General features: G+C 38.0%; 1 protein-coding gene across 5 annotated transcripts in view; it reads right to left on the bottom strand.

Moving 5' to 3' along the window:
* Positions 1–21,372, bottom strand: part of FRY (FRY microtubule binding protein) — a gene marked incomplete at its 5' end in the record, with an annotated part of 227,301 nt that overhangs the window by 190,652 nt on the left and 15,277 nt on the right. For 4 of the 5 annotated variants that reach the window (XM_082279085.1, XM_082279078.1, XM_082279077.1 and 1 more), the window contains one exon: positions 7,993–8,169. The exons of the other annotated variant lie outside the window; for it this stretch is intronic. The remainder of the gene's footprint in view (positions 1–7,992; positions 8,170–21,372) is intronic. 5 annotated transcript variants of the gene reach the window in all.

Below are 21,372 nucleotides of genomic sequence, written 5' to 3'. Positions count from 1 at the left end.
TTCCCTGAGGGGTTGTGCTGCTTGAAGTGCTGCAGTGGCCCAAGGCTTTCCAGATAAACACCAAATACACACAGACACACTACTGTACACAACAGAAATCAGATACAACGATCACTCTTGCAACAACAGAATAAAAAAAGAGAGTTACTTGTCTAAAAGTCAGCTGTGCAACTGGTAAATTTTAAACTAAGACAACACAGCCTTATTTTCAGTAGTAACATGAATGAAAACAACTGAGAAAAACACAGTGTTTGGGTAAAATGAAACCATGCAGTAACCTAGTTCAAGTCAGACACTCACTGTAGCAAGTACACATTTTGAGACAACTGTTTGCCCACTGACTGTGAACATTTAATCTATACAAGTATCAGCACTGTCAAGAAAAGGAAACACCCTTCACTCCTTAATGTCTTCTACTGTTATCTTTATACAGCACTTCAGAAACAGAGAATTTATTTCACCCAAAGTTAATTATGAGAGGAAAAAAGCTTGCCAAGAGAGATAAACCCTGAAACGCTCCCAAAACTTAGTGAGACTCCCACTGAACTTTTCCAGTAATTCATTCCACAGTCCAGGGAGGTGCACGAAACACCATCATCTTCATGCATCTTCCAAGTTCAGCTCCAGGCTTTAAAACCCTGAAATTAAGATGGGTGGCCAAATATCGAGGAGCAATAAATTTTTCAGCTAGACTGTTGGCTAATTAATTAAGGGCTTTTAGACTCAGGATGACAATCCTGAAATTAATCCAGATTCCAAGATACTCAAACATATAGTTTGGATAAACAATAATTTCCTGACATTTCAGATTAGTTTCAAGAGGAATTTGAAGAACTAATGCCTGTGATAGCATAGAACACCACGATGTGGCTTATCTCTGGGAAGTCAAGTTGTTACCAGCCTCTAGAACAGGCAAATACATTCTTGAAGACTTCTGCAATTATGCAAACATCCAATAAAAAGTCGTAATACTGTAGAAACGAATTCTTTTCAGGGAGACACATATCAGTAAGATAAGTCCTTCAATCAGTTTGTGTTAGGAATCACTACCCTTACATTTCTGTAGTTAAGCACTACTGTCATGTTAGCACTATAAATTTAGCTGACTAAGTGTCTCTGCATTGAGAACATGTTACAGGTATGGGAGTGAAAAAGTACCAGAGCAAGGGTCAGACCTACCCATGGCACTTTGCACTGCTGGTCATATAATTTCCATCTTTCTTACGTGGAGAGAATTATTTGGGGGCTATTTTTCCAAGTCTTGACTCCAAACAGTAAGTATTAAGGAAACAGCTCTTTCAGCACAGTGTGCAAATGTAACAAATAATTTTGGGGAGGGTGAAAAATAGTAAGGGGTCCAAGGGGACCTAAATAACCTGAGATTCCCTTGGCTCCTACACAGATTGGAAGCACATGGAGAAATGGGTGAAGTTCAGATCACACTTCAGCAGAAATGAAATTTCCAGGTTTGTTGATCTAGTCTAACAAGCCAGACACATCTTGCATGGGGAAGAATACAGCACAGGAACACAAAAACCAAGAGATCAGTGTAAATGAGGGTCTGACCAACTGCATATGGAAGGCTGCAGAGTTTTTCCTGCTAGCTAAGGACAGGCTTTTGGAAAGTACTGGGGACTCACAGGAATTAAATCACAAAGTCTAATTTCAGCCCGAGAGCCTATTCTCCCATACCTGTTTTACAGCCCATGGACAGAGCCACTGATTTAGGCCTGGGAATAACCTTTGCCTCTCCACTAACTATCCTGAATAGCAGCAAGGGTAAAGTTGGCTTTTGGGAGTGCCTGTCCCACAATGATAGGATTATCCCTCCTTCTTTGGTAGAAGATGTTACGACTCATCTATTTCAATGTTAATATTTCCTTCTTGTGAGAAAAATTGGGTTTGGATGAAGCTAGTTCAGCTTCAACACTCAGGTGCCTTTATTTATAAAGATGAGAAATTCCTTGCTTTGAGATGGCTTTTTAAAATACAAGAATTTGTAGATGATGATCAACTCATCCTGCAAAATTCTGTTCTACAAATTTACACAACTGAACTCTTGAGGCCTCACAATATAGAAGTTTTGTTCTTTTTTGTTTTCCTCTCCAGACCTCCAAAAATCCTACAGGCCTCTTTTTTGAACTCTCTCCCTTATTTATACCTCTTTGTTAAATGTAAATATTAAGGCACCTTAGTATTTACATTTGTAAATTAAGTAACTAAAATTTAAATAACAAAATAATAAATAATTAAATTAAAAAATGAAATATTAAGGCATCTTAATGCACAATATAGTAGCATCCCACTGACAGCTAAGCTGAAGAAGCTTCTGAAGTTGCCCCTTGGCTTTCCTTCAAGTTACTACCCTGAACAGTTTTGTATTTGCAACCTGTCCATCTATGACAAGTTGCTTTCCATGTAACAGCATTAAGAACATGTTTTGTTCTACCATGAGCACTTAACTAGGCAATTCACATATGATTATCAGGCTGTAATACCGATTCAACTTGATTATTAACTACTATCTCATCAATTTTAGACACTCTGCAAAATAGTAGAACTGATGAGGATACTTACCAAGTGAAAATTTTACATCATCCAAATGTTTAAAAAAATACTAAAAACTGAAGAATTCTTAACTCTCCCATAGAGCTAAAACTCATCTCAATTATCAACTATAGATGAAGATTTGAGAGACAGGTTTTTTAGACGTATACAGTCTTTAAGGTATAGAATGTAAATTTTATAAAAGAGAAGTAGCAATTCAAATTTCTCAGAAAAGTACAACATATCCACAGCTAGCTTAAGCAGACCGTAATACTTTCCAGAGAAGTAAGATGCCTGTCAGTCATAGGATGATTCAGACCGACCACTCATGATATTTTGAGGCCTCACTTACACTGTCTTGCCTTTCCCTGCAGAACATCAGGATACTGTGGTATATACAAAGAAAAGAGACTGCATTTCCCTCACCCAGCTGCATACATTCAAAGATTAAGTTGCCAAAGTCTGAACTCCATCTGTAGTTAACAGAGAGATAGAGATGTACTTCTGCAAGGCAGAATTCACCTCCTCTGTCTGAGGAGAGGGGAAATTGTATTTTCTCCTTAACTGCAGCTTTTTACTGAGACATACAGATGTTTGCCCTTTGAATTCTCACACAAGTTAGATGAGAAGAATGCCACACCAAGACCTTCTGCACTACAGTAATTGTGAGTGAAGTACAATACACTAAAAAGGATTTTCTTCCACCAGCAGAGCTATTCTGCTGGGGAGAGCTAAGATGTGAGCACAGAGTTGCCAAGACTGATAAATTTTTTCTGCCCTAAGCAGAGGGCAGGAGCAGGGCTTCATCTCTCATTACTTGTTTTCTCCTAATTTGTTCATACAATTCCAAAGCTTTATGTGTCATTATTTTAATTGGGAATGGCAAACTAATGGGCTGAACTTTCTTTGATGGTCAGAGTGCTGTATAAAGAGATGCATGGAGTCAAAGCAAACGATTCAAAGGGGTTTTATCTTCCACTGTCTAAGACAATGGTGAAGAAACTGTAAAAAATATAATAATGAGATTCTTACAGCAATTTTCACTGCAATCTTGGATGTTTCTATTTAGGTATCAAATTTATTCAAAGTTGAGAACTGAAAACTTTCTGTCTTATGATGCAACTCTAAATAATGGCACCACTAGATTGGAAAGAGCCTCCTGTCAAATCCCTTTAAGGAAGGTGTCTAGCAGTAGATTTCTGCTGCTATTATCTTGAAACTGTACCAAAACTGGCAATCTTGATTTGCTATTGTATATCAACCCCCACATTAGCCTGTGTGTGTGTGTGTGTGTGTGTGTGCATATCTGTGTTAAAGTATGAACAAAAATAAACTGAAAAATAAATCCAAGTCTGCAGCCTAAGCTAAAATTTTTCAGCTCACTTTCTGGAAACACAGAAAGTAGGTCAGCACATATTCCAAAATAGCACATCAGCACTGAAAGAAAAAGTGGTATATCTGTACCTTTGGACTTTCTGGCTCATCTCTCTGTAGGGGGAGATGGGAGGATGAAAGCCTTTTTCTTATTCTACTATATGTATGAGAAAAAATTGCTTATACTTAAAAAAGCCCCCAAATAAGCCACCTACATGGGTAAAATGTTGTCTGGTTTAATCAAAGCAAAACAACATTGAGTGGAACCATTTAAGCTTTATCTAAATATAACCAAGGGAAAAGCCAGGATGTTTAAAATGTGTTTAAAATGTTGTACTGGATATGTATCACATCCTGTTCCTTGCACATCTTGTTCCTTGTATCAAAAACCTATTTGGTAAAATATTTACTTCAGAAATAACAGCATACGGTCTGTGATTTTGTTGCTCATCTTGTGGGGTTTTTTTTGGTTTTGGGTTTTTTTGAGTATTTGCTGTTGTAATAAGAATGCTGCCTATTTTGTGATACCTTTTGTGCTAGGCACACTCTTAATGAAAAATATTTTCTTTTATTTATTTCCCTCGCCACCCACCCCCATTTTTAAGAAACCAAAAAGGTAAAGCAAAAACCGAATTACTTAAGCACCCACACATCTAACAGCTATGGAGATTCTTAAGAATTCTTCTGGAAATATTATTGACAAACTCCTTTCCTGAACTATTACAATTCCGTAACATGAAAGGAAAACCAAAATCCACTCTTAGGCAGTATTAAGTAATGCTTATCAGCTCTAAAATAGAACCTGATTAAAGTCAATATCAATACTGTTGGCTTCAACATGATGCATGATGCTGATCTGTTTCCCAGAACAGATTTCAAGCTAGAACACTGATATATTTAATTAGGAAAAAATTATATTGCCTCCCTCAAATTCCAAGTGTCAGTCTTCATTTGGATCTCTGCACTAGATTAAAATGAACGCTTGAAAGGTACTGAGCATTGGTAGCATGACCTTTTAAGTTCAGTGATTTCTATGCAACCAGCAGGAATTCCTAAAAATAACAAAACAAATCTATTTTTAGTTCTTCATTCTCTGGGGTTTTTTTTCTTGCTCTGTGTTCCATCTCAATTCTTGGACACTTAGCTCTCATTTTTTTTCCTGTATCAGTCAGATTTGTTTAAATACCTCATTCTCCAGTTTGTGAAGTACTATAATCCATGCATAGATGTACATAGTTTAGGCAGTTACAGAACTGGACCTTCCACAGAGCCAGGCCTTCCAAGAAAGGAAATCAAAATGGAGAAAAACTTCCTGAACCTACAGCTGCTGGGACCTGCACTTTTCTTGGACACTCAGTAAACCAACGCTTGCTATCAGAACTTAAGTAAAAACCAGGACCTTCCTAGGTAACACAGGCTTCACAATTAACTGAGTGAAGAAATGATGGAGTTTTTCAAACTCTGATAAATGAAGTCAAAGTAGTAAAACAAAATAAAATGGTTGAATTTTTATGTCCTGTGGGGTCTTCACCTTGCAAAATTCTAAAACTCTAGCCTAGCAAATAAAGTGCATAATTAAACACAATTAATTGCATTCCTAGATTACTGCCAGATAGCTTGTCACATGCCTTGCTGGGTCTAAATACACAGTTTCCATTTGTTACTTCTAAAAGTCAAAGGCACAGAATTAACTGAGTTCAATATACAGCTGGACAAATATACTATTAAAATATCATCAGATCAAATAAAACAAATAGCATAAATTTACAGTGACGTATTAAAATAAATAAGGGAAAACAAGGCAGTTGTATTTATGAGTAGCAACAGATACAATCTCCCCTCTCTCTAGCACTCTCTTGTTGCGGCCAGCACTGTCATCATCAAAAACCTGTGATATCTATGTAAAGATGATAGATCACACATTCATCAGACTTCAGTACTGCTAATTTTTCTGACATGCAACCAGTGTAATTAAAAAACAACAGTGCTCTAGTTAAATGGAACTAAATCAGCCCCTCTGTTCCCTGGGATTTTTTCTAAACTGTAAAAGAGATTTCACAATTGCTCATTATGTCATTTGGTCTCATCTCCCTTTAGAAAATAAAAGCCCATAAATAGGTTTGCATATTCACATAGTTCCATCTCTGACTTCAAGGACACTTACAAAACACCTGCTAATATGCCAAATTTGTATTCATTGGAGTGGGAAGCCTGCTGCCATGAGATACCATTTCCACTCAGAAGCCATTAGCTTAACTGCTGAGAGGTTGTCTCTTCTCAAACTGCTTCATGAAGGAGAAACATTAATATAATCAGGTCTTTGAAGGCACAGTAAAACAGGCAAGCTAATCCAGAAGCAGTCAGATCTCGTATTTGCAGAGCTTGCTTAAACCTGGACATAGGACGTCCTACAATTACTGTTGCAAGGTAGTCTAGGAAACAGCTCCCGCATTTCCCTGCTTACAGCCTGTTATTCCCACAGTTGTACTTTTCCAGAGCAGAGTGATCAGGCATTCCCTCCTGGCTCACATGGTGCAATGAGACGTGCTCAGTCTCATGTCTGTAGCACCGGAGAACGTGCTCTGGACTCCTGGGGCTGCACTGCTCTGTAAGGGGCACACGTCTCCCTTACACCCTTCAGTGACTGTCACGGGAATTTCTGCATATTCCAACGCTGCACCAGGCTGGAACTGGACATGCTGCTGTGGAGATATGTCCTAGAGCCCTACCTCAGGCCAAAGTGAACTTACAGACTCAGCCAAATGGAGCCCTTTTCACGTCAGCTGTAAGATACACATCTCTGGTGTACAGAACAGCTTATCCCTAGGCAATGAAAATCACCATCTTCACAGTGATCGTAAAGGTCCAGAACACATATCACACATTCACAGATCTCTGTGCTCTACAGCATAAATGCATCCTTTTACTTGTTTTGATCTGCACTGTCTTGGATAAAAACCACACTACATTGAAATTAAAAAAGCACCGAATAATAAATGACTGTATAATAATTGGCCCAGTGTACTGAAAACCATCATCCAAAAATCTAGAAAAGCTGAAACAGAAATAGCTGTATTTAACAATCAGCAAAGAAAATAACATAACTATTCGGATTGAAAAGGCTGTGACCCTGTCAAGAATCTTTATAGTACTGCTCTTTAAAAGCAAAAGAAAATGTTTCACTCCCCACTGGAGAAAAATTGGAAGCTCTATAGATGCCAGCACTCCAGGAGAAATTCTGTAAACAATATAACCTGATGTGGCTTATAGCCGATTACACAGCAAAAGTAATTGTCTCCAAGAAATCTTATATTTATGACAGAAGGACTAAATACAGCGTAACAGTAGTTTAAAACCAATACAACCTTCTTTCTAAGTCAGAAAAGAAAGGCTTGTTTTGTTCAAGAGGACACTGATGTACTCATGTTGCTGTATATTTTCCCCTGGCTCCTTGATATATAAATGGTAGCAATTGCAGCTGTTTTATATCCTTTCATTAGTACACATGCAAAATGCTTGTTCATCTGTTTTCAAGCAACATATCAGCATTTAAAAAGCCAAATATAGCCAACTTGTTTCTATAAGGAATTTCAGCCCCAGGAAGGCTTTAACTAAACACTTGCACTGGATCAGCTTAGTAAAATCCCACAAGTTCTTCAGCTCCTGGTAATGGCTTGCCAGCTTTCCATAACATTAAGACAAAGAATCCACAAACATCTACAGTTAAGTATGCACAGTCTCATGCCACATGTGATAGTCTTAATATAGCATTGTAATTCATATTTAAAGTCAGGCCATAAGAACCCAAAACCTGTCATTGCGAAATATTCAAATTTATGCTCACAATCTTTGTCAGTAAGAACCACATATACATGACTTTCCAAATACCAATCTGCATGTTTTATATTATTCACCTATGCAAAAGACTTTTAACTATTTACTAAAAATATTAGAACAGTTGCCAAATCTGTTCAATAAAGAAATGCATTAATACATAGAATTTATTATCAGTCTTACCAGAAAAATCTCATGTAAATCCATAATGACTGGATAGTTAATGCAAAGTCTTACCTTTCCCTGAAGCAACAGTTTCCAGCAGTGATCTTTCTTAATGCTTTAATTCTGCAATGTAATTTTCATAAATAGTTTTCTAGTTCAGGCAGAGATGGGTTAACTGCAAGCAGTCTGGATGCTATCTTGCTTGCTTCCTGGAGATCACTGTTTTGCTTTGTGAGCCATCACAACTACCTAGGAAAAATAACAGCCGACCCTCAGTCACCTGGACAATGTGATATATTACTGCTCCCAGATTAAACAAAAGATTTAAAAGAAATACAAGTCTTAAAACATGATGTTAAAATTGGTATTAATCTACCAAACATTTCATAACAGATGCCATTAAAAGAATTATTGCACGCTTTCCTACCAGGAGTTCATGTTCTGGGATAGAGACATAAAACAAGTGAGAAAAATTTATATATAAATGTCATAAATTTTTTAAATTACAACATGTCTTTACACTGAAAATATGAACTATAAACTAGACTCTTTTTTTACAGATTTTTGGTCAGAAGCTATAAGCAACAGCAAAGACTGAGTTATGCTGTAATTTCTTAAGCAGAAGTAAACAGAATGGTGCCTATGGAAAAAAAAAAGTGATGAAAGTAGGAATCTGCTTTCGTTTCTATTTGGGTATAACTGCAAGTCCCCATTAGAACAGGAAATATTATATCCCTATTTGGTGCAAATACAGGCATCTGGCTGCCAAAAGGTTCTGAAGCTGAGACTACCACCTGCAAAGCCACCGGCAGCAGATGCAGATACTGCACTTTGGAGGGAGAGCACCAACCCATGATGGGTATGCCCAGAGGCCCATAATGCTGAATTATCAAATCCAAGTTGCATCTTGTTACTGTGAGGGCAGTTTGAATATCCCCTGTGAGCTCAAGGAGCGATGATGTTACATAGACCTGTGACATGAGTAAGACACCTTGTTTGCCAACGTGAACATGAAGTGCAGTTAACTCAGGGCCTTGTCCAACCAAAGCATTGAATACCTCCAAGGACAGAGACACGCCTGTCTGGACAACCACAGTGCTGTTGGAGCAGCCTCTTGAACAGTGTATCTCCACCTGAATACTCCACATTCATGGCAGAAAATAGGACAGTCCATCTCCACCTCGACTTGTTCAGCTCCACGAGATGTTTGACAGGGCATGTAATTAAAAGATCTACTGAGCTGATATTAACAAATGATACTGAGTAGCTACCTATCTCATAAGAGGGTGTTTTACAACCTGTCTCCTCTCCCCAGCCTTCCTGTGACAATGGGAACCACCCTTGCCACTTCAGCATGCATTATTTAAGGACTTAACACATCTTGGTTTCTCTTTTCAGTGCCTTCATCCTTCTGGATAGCCCTTTGCAGCTGATGTCTATAAAAATACAATAGTACTTCTGTCCACACTTAAAGTAGCACTACTCTAAGTCTGGACAATCCTCTTCTAGCATGTTTATTCACAAATTCAGGTTTCCTGAATGTTAAGAGAGTATCAAACTGTGGCATTTGAGTAAAGTCACTGAGACAGACAGGGCAGTAACAGGTCAGATCTGCTCCTTCAAAATTTCTGCAAATTTGGGTATTTTTTCTTATGTTATACTCCAGATGCATTTTAAAGATAAGGCTCCACTGTTTAGATGCTTATTGGTTTTGTAATACAAGAAATGACAGATGGTAGATCTGATAGGTTACTGAAACCACCCTATTTTCATCTCCCTGCTGAGAAGTCTGCTAATGTCTGTGAGAGGCTGCTAGAGACATACAAGATTTTTGGACAAAAATTGGTTATCAAGTTTTAAACTCATGAAAGGAAATCCCAATTACATGGAATACTTCAGGTTATCATCACCAGTACAAGACAGCATATTTAGGCATCATACATCACTTTTGTGCAGCAAGGGGAGACTGCATGTTAGAAGTAATCACCTACTTTTGCATATCCCTGTGACAAATTGCACTTCTCAGTCTCTAGTAACCTGAAGCCATTATCCTTTGCTCTAGGGGGAGGAGGATTGTCAGGAGGAGAGGGAGGGAGTGCTTTCCATACCAGACTCTGTGTAATACAGTGTAAATACTGACTTTCATGGACATTACTTCAAAGAGCAGGGACAACCTGAAGCAAGCAGTCTCAAGCCAAACATTACAACCCTTTGCAGACACACCACCTTTTCAGTCCCATATACAAAGGGCATAGTCCCCTCTACAAAGTGAGGAAAACCAGACCCTGGACAAGAACAAAAATGAGGAACCTGAAAAAAAGTATAGTATGGAAATAATTAGTTTAACTGTGAAGTGTTGCCCAATGATTTGTCATATGCTATCTAACTTTTTATTCATCCCCCTTGAACAATTCCATTGTAAGTATGCTATTTCTACCTAGGTATTATTTACACCAAACCATGACTTTCAAAGATCTGTGGTTTGCTACATCAGCCCCATTATATAATAGATATACAATAACATGTATACATAAGTCACAGAAATGATACTTCCACTGTGCTCAACTTTTTCTTCTGAAAAAGGAGAATTTTTATTTGTATCTTTTTTAGAAGTAAAGAAAGTTTTAAAGAGCCCTAAGGAGGTGCACATTTTTCTTGTAAATATTATTGCTACATGTGTACTTCTGAAATAATCTTCATAACTTACAATAATCTTTAGAAGTATCAAAATTATGACATTAAATGTACAAAAAATGCAGTAACTTCATAGCTGTACAGTAAGACATGCCAAATAAGAGGTTTGTCGAAATGCACATTGTTCTCCAGAAACCAACAAAAACGAGTGTAGGTAAGAGCTGCATCACTCCAGCACCCTCTGTTGGCCTTCAGGCAGCATGGTACTTTGTGCACTCACCTAATAAAGTCATTTCCTGGGTCCCAAAGCTACGACAAAGATTCCTTTACAGAAAAACATACCTGAAGAGCAAACAGAAACCTACTGCGCAACCCAGCCCTATGCATAAAATCTTCAGCTATATACAACGACATAGTTTAATATCAGATTACTCAGTACTGCTGGATCTGTCATGCACTAGCCCATCTCTGCAGATATTTGTAATTGATCTAATTTCAAGGGAAAAATGTTTTTTACTAGTCCTGTCTGTGTCTGATATTTCTGACAAACACCAATAATAAATGGCACCTTGCATGCAGTTCTCACAGCTCTACAGAAGGAGCAACTCTTTTTATGGAACATTATTCACTGAGGCTACTGAGAACTAACAATGCACACATTATGTAGAATATTATCCACAACAGAAAGTGCTCCAACCAGGTCTCATCAAGCACACAGAAATAAAGTCCAGATGCCAGATACAAGGTGATCTAAATATAAACTCCATACACTCTGCACAGCCAGATGGTGCAATTTACAGAAGCAAAGGCCCTTAGCCCAGCAAGCCCAGCAGCTGCTTTGCAAAGCCGGCTCAGAGCTTTGCAAAGGCAGATGTGAAGTTGCAGTGGGGAGCAGAGAGGAAGAGGGAGGAGGAAGCAGGAGGGCTGAGATGGAGAAGCGGGTGTGCTCTCATGGTGCAGGGGGAGGTAAGGGTGGTAGGGGCTGCTTCTGAGAAAAACCACCCAGGGTGGTTATCGGGGCTGCCTTGTCCTTTCTGGCCCCTCAGCATGTGAGAACAGGGGACAGCAGCCTATGCCTGCCTGTGCAGCATGAGGCAAAGACCTGCTGCCCAGCCATCTCAGAGTCCTTGAACCACCACTCACGAAAAGCCACAAGCAAAGGAGAGGCAGGACACAAGGAGATCTCACAGAGCTGTCTGTCTGCTTCCGCCAGTTGAGCAGTTGAGTAACTGCCTACATTATCTCCCTATGGCTAAGCCAACCCTGGCCAGAACCCAAAAAACCAACAAAAGAGCTTTTCTTGTCTGATCTTAATGCCAGGGAAAAATTTAGTCTCAAAAATGTCATCGGCGATTGCAAACCTGCTCCTTTCACTGCCTCTTAACTTCGCACCTTTAACCTCTCTACAGTTTTGTATCTCCTTAGTTTTGTTTTCAGAGCATCCTGTCTGCTCACCTGAAATTCATACCTACTGTCTCACTACCCTTCCAGGCTCTGCTTTCTGCTTCTCTTCTTTCCCACGTGCAGTTTCACATGATTATCTCCTAATATTTCGATGTTTATCAACTTTAAGATGGTGCTAATAAACAATGATCCATTTGATAACAATCTCCAGAACATGCAGAAACTCATACAAACTTTTAACCAAACAAATCTGTAGTGCTATTTGTCAGAAAGTATTACTACCCTATTTCAAATATTTACATGCATGCTTCTACTTTGGGTAATTTACATTATACCACTTAACTGGGATGGAGAAATCAGTTTGATTTGGAATGTCAAGATCTGAATTAATAGAGTCAGATATTTATTGCAGAGAACAAACTATAAACTACCTCATGAAATCGATGCAGTTCATTTGAGGTCACTGACTAACGAGTCCAAGAAGCCAGAGGTGGACCCAAACTGAATCCACATCCCCAAACATCAAAACTGAAAAAAAACAATAGAGCACTTTCATTTTCCATTTTCAGGAGTTACTATTCTGACAGTTATTTTCAGGAATTTATATTCTCGCTTTATACTAGTTTCTGTCAGTAGGTTTCCTTCTCTTTATCTGTTAAGACAAATTCAATGCTTCATTTTTTCCATATTTAAAAGGTCTGGATCCAAACAGTAAATGATAGGAGTTATTTCCTTTAGGACTCGGCTGTCATTAGGTGGCTGATTAGGGTTGCAGTAGCCTGTTCAGTAACAGGTTACTTACGCAACACCATCATTCCTCTGCGTAGCAACCCCAAGGGTGGGGTCCAAAACAGCAACTGCACCAGTAACACTTTACAACTAAATGTGGAGGAGAAAAAAAGAAAAAGAGAGGCAGGAATGGGAAGCGCAAGGGGAAATTTCACTTTTCTTCATGAGAAATATAACTTTCTAAGAAAAGAAGGCAACAAACAACATGGAAGAATGAATCAAAAGCAGCTAGACTATTTCTTACTCAGAGTGGTAATTAGTGCTGAGATCACAATATGATAATAATTCTTTAGAGAAATAGTTCATGCAAAGAACATGTTAATCCCTGCAAAAGATCATGTACATACCTTGCCATTCTTGCACTAATCTTCCCTTTCCACCGAACGTTGAAACAATCTTCACTTACACTAAAATTCTGTTAAAAATGTTCCTGGTTAAATAGCTGAGTATGTTGAATACTTACAGAGAAAGGTTCAGTATTTTGTGTCAAGATGTTAAATTGAAAAAAAAAAAGTTAAGGCAAACATTAAAGATACTGTGACAATTTTAGGAAGAAATTTAACTATTAATTTAATTTACTAAGTTTGTGCTGGTTAACAATAGGCATAATTACAAGATAAAATACATTATTTTGAAGATTTATATGTAAACATTCTGTGAAAGAATCAATGAAAACAGTACTTCAAACATTAGTGTATGAAAAACCCCCAGATAAAAAACCCCCCAAAACTATTTGGCTACGTATCACTCCACTGTTCAACAAAAAATTGTTCCAGTTAATGATTTTCCCACCCTCTACAATTTCAAAGTCTTTCTCTTTCTCTACCTCGCCAGAAACTGATTCTATATCACAGAAAGAATAAGCTTAGCTGGGGATGCTGACCACTTACATTCATATAGAACTTAACATTTTTAATTTTTTGAAGTATTTAATGCAGAGGGGGGAAGCACACCTCCTGAGCAGTGGGGATGCACTCAGCCAGCCCATAGAGTGCAATGCCTCACCAGGAACATCCGTGCTCCCTTCAGAGAAGCTGCTGCTGTGCCGCACAACAGAAAACCTTTGGTCTGGGGGCTGGAAGGAGCAGAGCTCTATCAGCTGTCCTCATCCATCCAGCAACTGCTCTTCTGAGTGTTTGGTTTGGTCTGGCCAGGCCCAGGCAGCCTGCAGCTCTGAATTGGTGCAAAAAGCTCAGAAAGGCAGTGTGAGCATTTCTGCTGGTCCAGCTCACACTGTACAGGCAGCTCCAGTGTGCGAGCTTTCTCCTCATGCTTTCACAGACAACTAGTACTGCTCTTCATTTATCCTTCACCTCTCACCCCAACACACCAGTCTCTCACACAGGAGTCTTCTCAGGTAACTATGTTGCTTCACACTGTAAGTAAATGCTTATTTAGTATTAACTACTCATTTAGTAAATACACTAAATGAAGAGTTGAGACACATCATTCATGCTGTGAAACAGATTGATAACCACACCGGCAGGAATGCACTATTCTCTGATGTGTTATTACAGTCTCTAGAGCTCAACTTGACAGACTGTTCCTTACCACTCATACATAAGGTCACGCGTTTCTTTAACATTCACCTAATTCGAGACAAAATGTTCACCTTACTGACAGACTGTATACTGATTACTATTAGCAAAGGCAGTTTGCTAAACATTCTGTGGTCTTAAAGACATTTAATTAATTCACTGGTAGAAAAAAAGAGTGATAAAAAATAAACACCTCAACTATGAAAAACTGCTAAGTCTAGGATCAACCTTGATTGCCAGCAGGGTGGCAGAACACGGATTATTGTCCCCCACTGTGGTCACTGCCAGCTCCAAGCCAGCTCTTGGAAGAGCTCAACATTGATAAATATTTTGAGAGTTAGCATCAATAAATGCCATCCCATTCTAGTTTTAAACTCATGACTACAAGAGAACATTTCATAATCCAACACTTCCAGATACATTTCACCTCAAAACTGCCTGTCAGTCCTGAATAACTTGCATTTGTCAAGGATTTCAGAAGTGAAAAGCATCGAATGAGACAGTATTCTAAAAGGGTCTTAAAGTCTAAGAGGATTAAACAAACCACAAACAAAAAACCCCAACTCTCCCTCTACTTCACATTAACTTCCACTGGGAAAACTTGAGCACAGCCAACAGAAGAGAGCTAGAGGCACAGAGAAGAATGCAGGATGAAGGGATCTGGTTTTCCAGCATCAGGCCTGATTTCCTCCTGATGAAAGTGATCACATAACCCTGGCCTCATTGGGACTCAAAGTAATAAAAAGAAAACACTTAATTGCTCAAAAGGTAAGGAATTTTCTACATGTGACCAAAAGGCTTCCTACTGCAAGCATCTCTAATGGTGCATCAGGCGTTGGTTTGGTGACTACAGCAAGAGTGAAGGTCCATTTGAACAAAAATATGAAAAATAATCCTCTTATAAAAACCTCAGATTTTTAATTGGAGACAAAAATCTGATATTTATTTTACTTCTGTGATGTGGCTGGGAGCAATAGTTTTCAGATAGGAATGGCTACTTTTGTTTTGCTAGTTTTAATTAAATTCAATCTCTAAAATGGCATTTCATTAAATAACTGTCCTTTTTCTGATCTTCCTCCCCACTCTGTTTTGATTAATCAGATATGGAAACAACTTCAGTGACCCAGACAATGGGTCACGCAGTTTTCAGTAAGTAAACTCTGGATGAAACTCTTACGCAGTCTGTACAACATCCTGAACAAGATTAAGACCTGAACTTTTCCAGCTTTACTTGGAGGCACAAGCATGAAGAACAATTTAAAAGATGGGTACCAAAAAGGGTAGAACAGAAACTTATTTTACAGAGACCCTTTCATGATCTGCAAATATTTTCTCAGTAGCTAAGTAGCTTAAGAAAAGAAACAAAACACCCACTTCAGCCAGTACTTTCTCTTCATGTCATAAAATTAGCCATCTCTTTAATTTAGTTTAAATTTCCTTTATCTAACTAATATGCAAATTCTTTAGTACAGCATTACTTTTTCCATCTCAAGTAACTCTTCAGCAATTCAGATATAAAAAAGTAGAAATTGAATAATAAATCTAAATAACAACCAAGCAAGGACTTCCCTTGATTTAGAATTGACTTATCCATCTATTATGTCTTTATACATAAGGTACACTCCTTCAGAGTGAATAACTAAGAAGAAAGCTTAACAAAAATAGTGTGTAAATCCCTTTGTAATATAGCCCGCTTACTTATCAAAATCCTTAAAGCGAAAAAAAAAGGATAAAAAAGAAAAATGAAAACCAAACCAACACACAAAAAAACTAAAATCAAAAAAACCAACCAACCAACCAAAAAACCCCACCAAAACTCCAGGTGCCCAGAGTTGATAATATCAGTGTTCTGAATAACACCTTTAGTGAGAGTGAGTGCACTTTCTAGTTGTCATGCAGATGGCAATCTCAAAAATGAAATCAGAATCAAAAAGATTTCCAAAATAATAGATAAATTAAAAAGAGATATTCAGTTCTAGAATTCTTTTTAAAATTGCTTCATTTAGGAAAATTAAACAATTCAGAAAGTAACTGTAAGGACGCCTTTATATTTGCCATCAATATTGCTTTTTTTGGTTGCACAATAAACCACTATTAATCACGCTGCCAGAACACTGCTTCAGAATAAAGCAGAGAACATTTTATTCAAAACTTCCACTAACAAAACGAGATTAATGTATCTTGACTAAGCATCCTTTTCTCAAAAGTATTAATAGTGATCAGAGTCCTTAATGTGTTTTTCTTCTCCACCATGCTCTGAAGATCCAGATCTGTTAAGTCTCTGACAGAGAAGCCTCTGATAAATGTCTACTATTCTATCATAAAAAAGGTGGGAAAACTACATAGTTTCAAGCTTTGAGAGAGAAACTTGAGAATACCCGTGATTTGCAATACTCAGTACTATCTGCTTTTCTGAAAAATAACCCAAAGCAAACTGAAGCACCGCTTATAAAGAAATAATGTAAACAAATACTAACAATGCATGCAACTTCTGTGATAATGTATTCAAATCACATATAGTAACATCTACAGAATTCATTTATTGATGCTTAGCAACCTATATGGGAAATAAGGTATAGGGAAAAATATCTAAATTCTGTGGAAATATCTAATAGAAAAACAGTACCTAGCAGGTAGCAGAAATACAGGCCTAACCCTTCACTCATCTGTTAAAAGGAAGACACCCCCTTTGCTTTGTTGGAAGTTTGTGCACAAAACCAGACAGATTTCGATGCTACCGTTTTTTCAAAATGTTACTTAGAAACTTCTAAGAAGCTAACTAAGGAAAATAATGGTGTCTGTAGTTTTTATGGAATCACACAGCTTTCCTTCATTGTGTGTAATTTTGCAACATAATTTTAACTGACCAGTAGACCTCAAAACCCAGCCCACATCAGCTCCACTCAGCAGTGCCTCACAAGACAGGGTGGGACTGGTCACAGAAAGTGACCTCTGCCACAAACACTGTGACCCCGGCTCGGTGTAGCACATGTGGAACTGCCGAACTCCAAACATCTGGAGGGGAACCGTTGCAGCCCTCAGACTTTCATTTCAAAGGGACGAACAGGAAGGCAGGGACCAGACAACAGCTGCCATTCACTGAAGAGTCTCCCATTAATGATGGGGCCATGCTAAAAGAGAAGTGCTTTTTAATTTTGAGGATAATTACAGTTATTAGCTTTTGATCTGTATCATTTTCACTTCATTTTCACTCTCCCTTTTCTCAAAAAGTAACCTTTGCAAGTCTGTTCTCAAAGGTATATTTATCAAGTTCACATTCCCCAATGACATGTATATCCGAGACCTTCAAGGTACTGGAAAATCCTACCCTTTTTTTGCTATTAATAAGGCTGTTTCCAAATATCAAATATAAAACTGATGGAAGAATGCAGGAGAAAACACAACCATTCTACATCAAGATCTTTTTGAAGAGGACACCACAAAGTATTATTATTACATCTACATGAGTCGTTGCTTCAGACACGAAGCTTCTTTCCTTTTCAGCATACATCCATTTTTAAAGCATTGTGCAGGTAAGTATGCACACAAGTATGAAAAGCATACAAGTTTGGAATAGTTTCTTCTACACAGACCATGGCTGGTTTGTATAAAACCTTCAATATATAAAACACCTATGTACTTGATTCAGTTCTGGAACAGGCAACAAAAATCTAGTCTGAAACCCCCATCTTTAAATACACTGTTCTGTGGAAAATAAGACTATTTAGGCATACTACAAACCAGCTGAGAAAAAAAACGCTGATCACTTTTATATGTATCAAGTACCTCGATGATCTTCTATCCATACTATGTTTAAGAAATTCAAACCCTCTCATTTTCCTTTCAGCTTTTATGTCTTGATTCATTTATACTCATTAGTGCCAGTTTGTCTATTTTTCAGCAGAAAACTCCCCCCTAAGTAATTTCACTCAGCTTGCAAGCAGAAAAAAAAAAGCCCTCAGCCTCGGGATTGTTCTATACAAGCCAACTTCAAGTATATTATTTATTTTAAGGGGCTAATTAATAAGGAAAAATAGCTCTTGCTACTGAGATTTCTAAAAGGGAATTTATGAGACGTAAAGTTTGTTACAGAGCAGCTGGACTGCATTTAGAACTATTGTGTATGTTCACTGATTTCCATCATACATTTATAAAACTGACACATTTATTAAGCAAAACTGTTTATAAAGGCATGATGCCTGCAGTTCTTTGCTCTAGCAGATCTACGTTTATCCCAGAAAAACGTTTTTCATTACTTTACTCAGATACCTCTGCAACAGCAGTCAAATTTCTATCTGTTTTGAAAACCTTTGTTTTTAAGCTTTATCAAGACTTGCAACTACTGTTCCTTAATTCAGGATGGCCTAGGATATCTTACTAAATTACTTCCAAACTAAACCTTTAAAAATTAAGGACACAAAGTTACAACTTATCTGACTGAATTTTTTTATAAACATTCTTACTTATTTCTGTTCTGTGTTAACGAAATATAGTAATACATGCAGCCTGGCCAAATATATCCCACGCTAACAGCTTTCCATTTTGGAACTTTTTGGCTTATGCCAGAATTTTCAATCTTAGCACTGCAGTAACTGTGTATTTGTGTGTTCTTCCACACATAAGCCCCTGGTACTTTACCTAGTTCATGCAAAAATCTGTCACGGTCTGTGCTAATGTGTTTCTCTGAGGTTTTTAAAGCAAAAAGCATGCATAAATATCAAAGCACACGCTGCAAATGATTGTTTCTAATCTTAGACATGTATCAATTATTCACTAGCTTGTTCTTCTTGCGCTTCATCGTATAGACTTCACCATGGCAACACTATTCTTCCCTTCCTAGCCTTAATCAGTGAATCTGTAAACTAATATTAGACCTAGCTGTTGCATTACTTAATATTGTACTTATTACACCATGAACATAGACATGTCTCTCTTATTACATCATGCTACACAGCTTCCAAGATATCAATAAATTTTCATTGGCTTAGCAATATTGGAAGAGTAACTTTCCAAGAACCAGCTAGTTCCTCTCTTACTGCCAAATATAAATATGTAGCTTTGAATTGCCACTAGCAAAATTTAGAATGGATTTTAAAGTCTGGATGCAATACCTCTTCTATGGTCCTTTTACAAACTGGGAAATGGTCTGGAAATGGTTCCAAAACCCATGCATTTTAAAATCACTCTTCAGTTTTAGAACTATTTCACTTGTTTACAGCAAGTACCTTAATTTAAAACTGCTGTTATATCTAACAGTCTTCTTGGTATGATACAATTTCAAAGTTTTCTTTCCCATTCTTCATGTTTTCCAGCATTATTAAACATATATATATATATGTACATATAAATACACCTTTTTCTAGCTCATTTGGGCCCAGCTATTTTGTCCCTTTCAGTAGTCTTTTTCTTTCTCATTTCTCTTTCTTTGTGTGTAATTAGCTTTTTCTTCACCCCTTTTCAACACTCTTGATCCTGTTAATTCTCGCCTTCTTTTAGCTGTTCCATCACACAATCATGCTTCCTTTCCCCTCCAGACCATGAAAATTTTTTATGTAGCTCATTAATCCAGAAGAGACATCTTTAAGGCTTTAATGCTGCAAGGTTTCTCCCCTCACCTTCTATAAAGCAGAACAGCCAACATTTCTTGTTTCCCCACTCTTGGCTTTTCACAAAGGTGCTCAACTTGTGATACTTCTGTTGGGGTCTCTAGGGAGCACTGATTAAAATTATGCTTTTGAGCATCTCATTATCATCCTGGCAGCAACTTCTAAAGTTTTTATAATATTTAAAAATCTTAAGGTGTCTCTAATATGTAACAATCTAACTACAGTATCACCAGCACAGAAACTGTGGTACACACACAAAGAGCTCATATCCCTTCCCAATAAGTCCTTAATATTGTTCCCATACTATCCTTGGTTAAAATTATGAACTGTGTGATATTTCCCTTAAACATTCAATATCTTCACCACAGTTAAAAGGAAGTTGCTTCATGACTTCAGACTTCAGACTGTCTGGCAAAGGTAGCTGTTCGTTGGCTGATGCTGGATACTGTCAAGACTGCTCCACTCTTCTTGTTTGGGAAGTGTGGGCTTACACTCTTCTTGTTACCTTTGACTTGCTGGCACCCTCCCTTTAGTTCCAGCTGAGATGGAGTTAATTATCTTAGTAGCTGGTACAGCGCTGTGATTTGGATTCAGTACAGCAATGTTGATAATGCTGTCATGTTTTGGTTGTTGCTAAGTAGTACTCGCCCTAAGTCAAGGACTTCTCAGTTTCCCATACTCTGCCAGTGAGCAGGTGCACAAAAAGCTGGGAGGGAGCATGACTGGGACAGCTGACCCAAACTGGCTAATGAGATATTCCATACTACAGTGTCATGACAAGTATATAAACTGGGGGAGTTGGCTGTGGGGGGAAGACTCAAAATACCACTGAAAAATGCATGTAGTTAGGTTTTTTAAAATACTTTTTCCTATGCATCAGAGACAAGGTCACCACACCTCCATATTTTGAGCCAGCCCCAGTGATGCACACATTCACAATACAGTTAATCATAATGCTCCATGTATGAATATAAACCACTACATTGCACATCTTTCAGATAGCAGAAGCTGCTCCACCAGCAACAGAGGGCCCTGGGATTACGCTTACAGTTCAGCTCAGCTTATGCACACTGTAAACTTTTCTTCAGCTTCCTTACTCCTGCTCAAACACTGTGTCACTAATTTTTAGTGATCTCCTCAGAGCTTGCCAAGGAACTGCACAATCCTGACCACACACAAGGCAAAACTTTCGCTCTTGACTCAATCTCCTCATTCATACACTAGATAGCATGTGCACCAAGTGACATTATGAGCCATTTCTTACCATGCAATTTGCACTATTTAGAAATGTGGATTACAAGCCTAGCAATGAAGCGCAGCACTCTCAGATCACAACACAATTTGCTATGACTACAAGACTTTGAAGAGGTGGTCTCACAGACAGCCATGCTCACTCGGCAAACAGGTTGCACAAACCTAAGACAATACGGCTTCAGAACCTGAACATGGAATCGTTTAGACTCCTGTTCTAACTTTGATCC

Source organism: Coloeus monedula (assembly GCF_965178545.1).
Source record: "Coloeus monedula genome assembly, chromosome: 3".
NCBI lineage: Eukaryota > Metazoa > Chordata > Aves > Passeriformes > Corvidae > Coloeus > Coloeus monedula.
This window is presented reverse-complemented; position numbering and strand designations above follow the sequence as displayed.